This window comes from Megascapheus bottae, chromosome 5, assembly GCF_031878675.1.
Source record: "Megascapheus bottae isolate mThoBot1 chromosome 5, mThoBot2.hap1, whole genome shotgun sequence".
NCBI classification, from domain to species: domain Eukaryota; kingdom Metazoa; phylum Chordata; class Mammalia; order Rodentia; family Geomyidae; genus Megascapheus; species Megascapheus bottae.
This window is the reverse complement of record NC_143513.1, coordinates 73,110,461-73,118,521: the sequence shown is the minus strand read 5'-3', so window position 1 is coordinate 73,118,521 and position 8,061 is coordinate 73,110,461. Positions and strand designations below refer to the sequence as shown.

Genomic DNA, 8,061 nt, shown 5'->3' with positions numbered 1-8,061 from the left:
GCACACAGGCAGCACACAGACCTGCCTTCCAGAGTCAGGAAGTGGTACTGCAATGACCAGCTACTCAGGCACAACTTCAACAGGACTGATATTTTTTAGGGAGGGAACCCCTGAATCCTGCAATTCGGCAGCCCCCAATTTCCCAGTGCTCAGAAGACGCACAGTACAAGAAGCAGAAGTTACCTTCCATACTACAAAGCTTTTAAAAGATCAAAATGATTTGTGGGATGGTTGCTATTGTTTACAACCTATTACCAAATCTCTGACCACCTCTGGCTGTGAAGTACAGCTTCATATTCTCATCTTCTAAACCCCAAGCTCTACCCACTTAACACACACAGTGGAGATTGTTTTAAAAAAAACTGTTTGAATAGTGTGGTGTGCCACATGACAAAATATGAATGTGCTTTATTTTTTTCTTCTGTTGTAACCTTCCTGCACACAAAACAAAGATTCAATGTTTTGGGGGGTTTTTTTGTTGTTTGTTTTTTTTTTTTTTTGGCCAGTCCTGGGCTTGAGCTCAGGGCCTGAGCACTTGTCTGGGGCTTTCTCAGGACTAGAGTTCTACTACTTGAGCCACCGCACCACTTCTGGCCTTTTCTATGTATGTGGTACTGGGAAATCAAACCTGGGTCTTCGTGCATGCTAGGTGAGCACTCTACCACTAGGCCAAACTCCTGGCTCTACAAGGATTAATCTTTAACTCACATTCCACTACTGCCATGAGAGGATGGCTTGAACTGCCAGGTATCAGTCCATCTGACAACAAACCATCATCACTTGCCCAAAGTTTCCTTTTAAGGCAATGTGATTCAGTATTACTGATTTTGGAGCTAGAGGACTTGGGTGCTAAGACCAGATTTTGGGTGCTAAGACCAGATTCTCTACTAAAAAGTATTGATATCTTCAGCAAGGGTTAAACCTCCATGTTCTGATCTCTGTAATGCAGGCGAGATACTAGTGCCTGCCTCCTGAGACTGTTTTCATGATTAATGCTTAGCTATGAGGCTATATCTAACATACATACATCAGTGTCACTCCTGGGTCTGAGATGTTGAACCATTGAGCATTTGGTCACAGTTCTTTTCTTTCCAACTGGAACACTGTCTCTGGCTCACCATCACTACTTCAATTTTGTTTGTTTTAACTTTTCTTCCACTACAACATTAAAATGGCCACCTCAATCGTAGGTTTTTAACTCTTAGCTAGGAAATTATTTGTCTTTATCACATTTTTAATGTATAACTTATTTTTCTAAAAAAAATAAATCATTATCCTACCCTAAATATTTTTTTACTCTCCATTGATATTTTATCAGAAAGTTAATGCCAGGTAGTCTTCCATTAAAATCAACTTTTTAGGACGGAAGCTATTTCCCCCTACTGTAAATAAAAAGCTAGGGCCGGGAGTTTGGCCTAGTGGTAGAGTGCTTGTCTAGGATACACGAAGGCCTGGGTTCGATTCCTTGGTACCACATACTTAGAAAAAGCCAGAAGTGGTGCTGAAGCTCAAGTGGTAGAGTTCTAGCCTTGAGAAAAATCCAAGGACAGTGCTCAGGCCCTGAGCTATAGCCCAGGACTGGCAAAAAAATAAAATAAATAAAAAGCTAAAGCTCCAGTAAATCATAGACTAAACTAAACAAAATTGGATACTATAAGACAGGGACAGGGGGCCAGGATTTGGCCTAGTGGTAGAGTGCTTGCATAGCATGCACCAAGACCAGGGTTCGATTCCTTGGCACCACATACATAGAAAAAGCCAGAAGTGGTGCTGTGGCTCAAGTGGTAGAGCTCTATTCTTGAGAAAGCCCAAGGACAGCACTCAGGCCTTGAGTTCAAGCCCCAGGACTGGCACAAAAAAAAAGACAGAGACAGAAAGGAAAAGTTGACATTTGAAATTCCTTCTGAAATATCACAATAGAAGTTTGGCAACGACTATAACAAGCAGACATGTCAATGAATATAACTTCCAAGGGTTAGTTTCCAACTCAGATTCCACCTGCCAGCATATTCTTGGAAGTTATTTCCTACTTACTTATAACCTGTTCCATTGGGTGGAGAAGTATGGAGAAAACATAGTTTGGGGAGCACTCTCACTTTTAGCTTTACAGAACAAGAACCTGCATTTGTTCACCCATAAATGGTGAACAAGAGTCAATTACTGTATATTCTAGAATGGCCAAGTCCATGGTCTAAGAATGTATCTGAAGAAAAGTTTCCATTTCCTGTTATTTGAACTTTTGCCTAGCTGTTTCTCATGGTGGTTCACCTCAGAAATTCTTCAAATGGGGAAATCTCCAAATGGGGACACAGCCACCACCAAGTCATGGGCCCTTATTGCAATAGGTTGTGTGAAGGGTAGAATGCAATTAGAACTTGCTTGGAGAACAGCAACCTGGATATTTTTGTAATAAAAAAGAAAACCATGTCTGAATGATCTGCTTTACCATGTGGCCTGGACATTCCCCACCCTCTAACATTACTTTATAAGAACTTTTTGCATTTTTCAGTAGCTTCAGCGTAAACCTGGACCCTGAATTTGTCCTCTAGTTCCATTAACAACTGCTTCTAGTACACTATTGTATCTTCTAAGTAACAGAAAGTTTTAAAGCAGGTAAGATTGAATAGATAGTAGGAAATGTTGGTGTCATTGAGAGGCAAAAGATCTACAAGAACCAATGAATAGCCCAGCACACACACGTGTAATCCTAGCTACTCAGGAAACTGAGATCTGAGGATCCAGTAGTTCAAAGCCAGCCTGAGCACTAAAGTCCATGAGACACTTATCTCCAATTAACCACTAGAAAACCAGAAGTGGTACTGTAGCTGTAGGGTAGGGTGGTAGCCCTGAGCTGAAGAACTCAGGGACAATGCTCAGGCCCAGGCATTAGGTCAGCAGTCTTGAGCTAAAGAGCTCAGGGATAGTGGCCAGGCTCAGAGTTTGAGCACCACGATTGACAAAAAAAAAGAACCAAGGAATATAATAACTTAAGTAATAATTGTATATTTAGGCCTAATGTCAGCGTGTGTGTGTCTGTGTGCATACATGTGCACATGTCCACATGTATGTGTGCATGGATATTGTTTGGGGGTTACAATAGCACTAAATGAACATTAGTCAAGATTATTTATCAAAAAACTATATATACTCTGATTAACAAATAGAAGGCCCCTGTAGTCAAATTATTAAGAAGCAGCTGCAGTTTTTGAAATTATGGCATAGAATCGAGTGTGGATAATATATATCAGACGATGAGCTCCATAGTTGAAGATGTGCTATAAAAAACTCACTCATCTTCCTTTGTTCCAGCAGAATGTTACCACCAGCGATAGCTTACAACCAATCTATTTGAGACTCTAAGTGAATCCAACTGCTTTGTTTTTGTTTTTTCACCTTCTGGTAGAACTATCTCCCTTTGACTTCTGACTCCTCTCTCCAGCTTCAAAGCCAGCAATAATCTGATGGGTCACATTCAGGTCATATCATTCATATGTGTTCATGTCTCTCCCTCTTCTAAAATTAAGGACCTTTGTGATTACATTGTGCTAACCAGTACATCGTGGACAACACTAGTGAGAAAACAAAGCCCACGTGTGGAGAGTGGAAAATAAATGCTTACAAGTCCCTTTAGAGTCATCTTTTTTTTTTTTTTTGCCAGTCCTGGGCTTGAGCTCAGGGCCTGAGCACTGTCCTTGGACTTTCTCAAGGCTAGAGCTCTACCACTTGAGCCTCAGCACCACTTCCGGCTTTTTTCTATGTATGTGGTACCAAGGAATGGAACCCGGGTCTTCATGCATGCTAGGCAAGCACTTTAACCACTAGGCCAAACTCCCGGCCCCCTCTAGAGTCATCCTAAACAGGGAATTACACATTAATATGGCTTTAAAGATAAGTTCCATGGAAGAACTATGTCAAAAATACACATTATGGTCTGATTCAGGATCACTGATACTGTTCATCATTGTCATTGAAGAAAACAAAAGCAGAGAAAATTTGTTACCCTCTTCTATAGCTACACACTAATGGGAACTAAACTCATCACCACATGCTGCTTAATCCACTCATTCAGTAAACAGCCCAAGAACTGCCTTTCTTTAGAAAAAGCCTCTCCTTGGCCTCTATTCAGAATGTATTTTCTTCCTTGGAACTGTGTGCCTGGTGCTTTCCTTTTCCAGCGGTACTTATCATTCTGTAATATAATTTCCTGTCTTTGCACCTGTCTTCCCTGCTGGATGATGAGGTCTGTTTTGAGGACAGAGACCATGACTTATAAATCTTTGTATTCTAAGCACCTAGATTAAACATGTGTGTGGAATGAAAACCTGAGGAGTAAATTGAGAGGATTTTGAACCTCAGTCTTCAGGAGAGGTGAGAAGGTGGCATTTGAGGAACGAATCTAAATGATAGCAATTAGAATAACATGCAATAAATCTCGAGGTCTTAAAGATGCTTTTAGGAGTCAGAGATAGGAAACAGACAGGAACTAAAAAATGAAAGTAATTGTCCTTGGTCTGACTGCAGATTAGAAAAGCAAGGTCAAATTGTGGAAAAGAAAGTTTGCAATGACAATATACATTGTCAGTCACACTCAGTTTTACACAGTGAACATTAGCAGTAAAACTGTATAGTTTCAGAAAGATAAACAAGAACGTTTTTAGTAAGTATAACTTTCAGTCAACTGATATACATTAGAATAAAGTGTCTAGATATATAGTTTTGTGAAACACTTTATGAAATATTTTAATATCAGCTGACAATTTAGGAAAAAGAATTTGTTTTTAATCTTCCCTGGAGATCTAAAATGAATTGAAGCACAGATTTTAAGTTTAATTTGGAACACCGAAAAAGCTAAAACTTTAGCTAAGCTATCTTCAAGGAGACAGGAGGAGAAGTGTCAAATGAAAAAGGATAGACAGAGCAGACCCGGGCCTGGACCGAACCTTGCACGGCGGGAGGTGGGGCTGGGGGCAGAGTCCAGGAGGGCTTGGCTGCGGGGGAATGAAGCCTCCGCCTTCTAGGGCAAAAACCTTTAAATACAGGCGCGGGCTGGGGGCTCAGGGTGCGGCCTTCGGCCGCCTCCTGACCCGGCTACGTGCGTCCTGGTCTTATCCTGCCGAGTCGGGCGCGGGTGCGGTGCGGTGCGGGTGCAGAGGCTGCTGCGAGGTTGGGAGGAAAACGCTATCCGAGGTCGAGGCTGCTGCGGTGTCGGGACTCAGAAGCGGTGCAGTCATGTTTGAAGTTAAGAAGATCTGTTGCATTGGAGCGGGCTACGTCGGAGGGCCCACATGCAGTGTCATTGCCCACATGTGCCCGGAAATCAGGGTAACAGTTGTTGATGTTAATGAAGCAAGAATCAATGCATGGAATTCTCCAACCCTTCCTATTTATGAGCCTGGATTAAAAGACGTAGTAGAATCCTGTCGAGGAAAAAATCTATTTTTTTCTACAAATATTGATGAAGCCATCAAAGAAGCTGATCTTGTGTTTATTTCTGTGAATACTCCGACCAAAACCTACGGTATGGGGAAAGGCCGTGCAGCAGACCTGAAATACATTGAAGCATGTGCTAGACGCATTGTGAAAAACTCCAATGGATACAAGATTGTGACTGAGAAAAGCACAGTTCCAGTGCGAGCTGCAGAAAGTGTATCCGCCGCATATTTGATGCAAATACAAAACCTGACTTGAATTTACAGGTGCTGTCCAACCCTGAGTTCTTGGCAGAGGGAACAGCCATCAAGGACCTCAAGAACCCGGACAGAGTACTGATTGGAGGAGATGAAACCCCAGAAGGCCGGAAAGCTGTGCAGGCGCTGTGTGCTGTGTATGAGCACTGGGTTCCCAAAGAAAAGATCCTCACCACCAATACTTGGTCGTCAGAGCTTTCCAAACTGGCAGCAAACGCATTTCTCGCCCAGAGAATCAGCAGCATCAACTCCATCAGTGCTCTGTGTGAAGCCACGGGAGCCGATGTGGAGGAGGTGGCCGCAGCCATTGGCATGGACCAGAGGATCGGAAACAAGTTCCTGAAAGCCAGTGTGGGATTTGGTGGGAGCTGCTTCCAAAAAGATGTTCTAAATTTGGTTTATCTCTGCGAGGCTCTGAATTTGCCTGAAGTAGCTCGCTACTGGCAACAGGTCATAGATATGACCAATTTCAAATAACCAAATACAAATATATCGAATATATCAGATAACAAAGTGAGATACTGTAACAATATAATATAACCAAGGGACAGCAAAATTGATGAGAGATAACATAGTAGGCCAACACACTGAAAACTTTACAAGAAGGAATAGGAGATACATGAGGCCTCCTTGGCACAGGTCGAAACTTTCTTAATAAGGACCAAGAATCACAACAAATCAGAGAAAGGCTGGATAAGTGGGACTGCATTAAACTGAAGAGCTTTTGTATGGCAAAGGACATAGCTAGTAAATTAATTAGGAAGCCTACAAAATGGGAGAAGATCTTCACCAACCATACAATAGACAAAGGCCTCATATCTAAAATATATCAACAACTCAAAAAATTGAATCACTCCAAAACTAATCTCCAAAGTAACAACCATCCCATTAAAAGATGGGCCAAAGACTTAAAGACAGTCTTCTCTGAAAAAGAAACAAAAATGGCCTTATAGACACATGAACAAAATACATTCTTTAAACATCTTTCTCCACATTCCCATGCCAGTGGCTCACAACTATAATCCTAGCTACTCAGGAGGCTGAAGTCTGAGAATCATGATTCCAAAGCAGCTCAGGCAGGAAAATCCATGAGACTCTTGTCTCTAATTAATCACAGATAAAGCCAAAAGTAGAGCTGTGGCTCAAGTGGTAAGAGTACTAGATTTGAGCAAATCAGGAATAGCATGTAGCCCAAGTGGTCAAGCCCCAGGATCAGAAAATAAAAAGCTTCTTCCAAGTAAATAGATATCATGCCATATTCTGTACATGCTAGTCACTGAGCAGAGAAAATAGAGATTGGGTTAAAAAATACTTATCCAGCCTGGAGCAGTGGCTCATTCCTGTAATCCTAGCTACTCTGGGGGCTGAGATCTTAGGATCAAGGTTCAAATCCAGCCCAGGCACAAAAGGACCTGAGACTCTTATCTCCAAGTAACCTCTAGAAAATGGGGAAGTGGGGTTTGGCTCAAGGGTAGCTGAAAAGCTAAGGGACAGCGCTCAGGCCAAGTTCAAGCCCCATGACCCACCAAAAAAAAATACTTATCCAAAAAATAAAGATGGGAGCAGAATCTAGAAATATCATCTATTGTTTAGTGAATTTTGCTTTCATTTTAGTTGGCAGTAACTTTATTATACTTAGTAATTTATGCACCAAGGGAGTTACAGTGGACAGTTAACAGGTCTCCATTTTTCTTTTCCCATCTACCATCTGATATCACAGCAGCTGCCAGTTAGTGAGAGCATGTGTACAGAGGGACCAGGAAATATAAACAAATCATGTTGGAGTTTGGTGAAACTGTATCTTAAAAAAAGTATAAAAAAATAGGGAGAAAGAGCCAGGTACAGGTACTCATGCTTGTAATCCTAGTTACTCAGGAGGCTGAGATCTGAGGATTGCAGTTCAAAGCCAGACCGGCAGACCGGGCACTAAAGAACTTGATACTCTTATCTCCAATTAACTTCTAGAAAAATAGGAAGTGGGGCTGTGGCTCCAGGGATAGGATGGTAGCCTTGAGCAGAAGAACTCAGGGATTGTGCCCAAGCCCAGAGTTCAAGCCCCCTGACTCACAAAAAGAAGAAGAAAGCAAGTAAAGAAAGGCATCCAGGAAATCTTTATATTTTAAAGGTCAAGCAATGGAAAAGGAAAATTGCTATTGCAATTACTAAATAAAATAGAAGAGAGAAATTGAGTTATTTCAGGAAGACATACATAGAGAACTGTACATCAAGAAGTCAGTCACAGTACAAAATAAAGCTCAGAATAAGCAAGGTGAGAGAGGTTCAAGTTCTTTCATGTCTTCAACAGTATACTAAGACTTCACTTCTAGGAATATTAGAATCTCCATCCACAAACTCTGCTCTTTTATCGTACTAT

At 41.6% G+C, this 8,061-nt stretch overlaps 1 pseudogene; it reads left to right on the top strand.

Annotated features, from left to right (window-relative positions):
- The first annotated feature begins 5,176 nt into the window (after positions 1 to 5,176).
- On the top strand, positions 5,177 to 6,164 carry LOC150063625 (UDP-glucose 6-dehydrogenase pseudogene; annotated as a pseudogene).
- Positions 6,165 to 8,061: the final 1,897 nt, after the last annotated feature.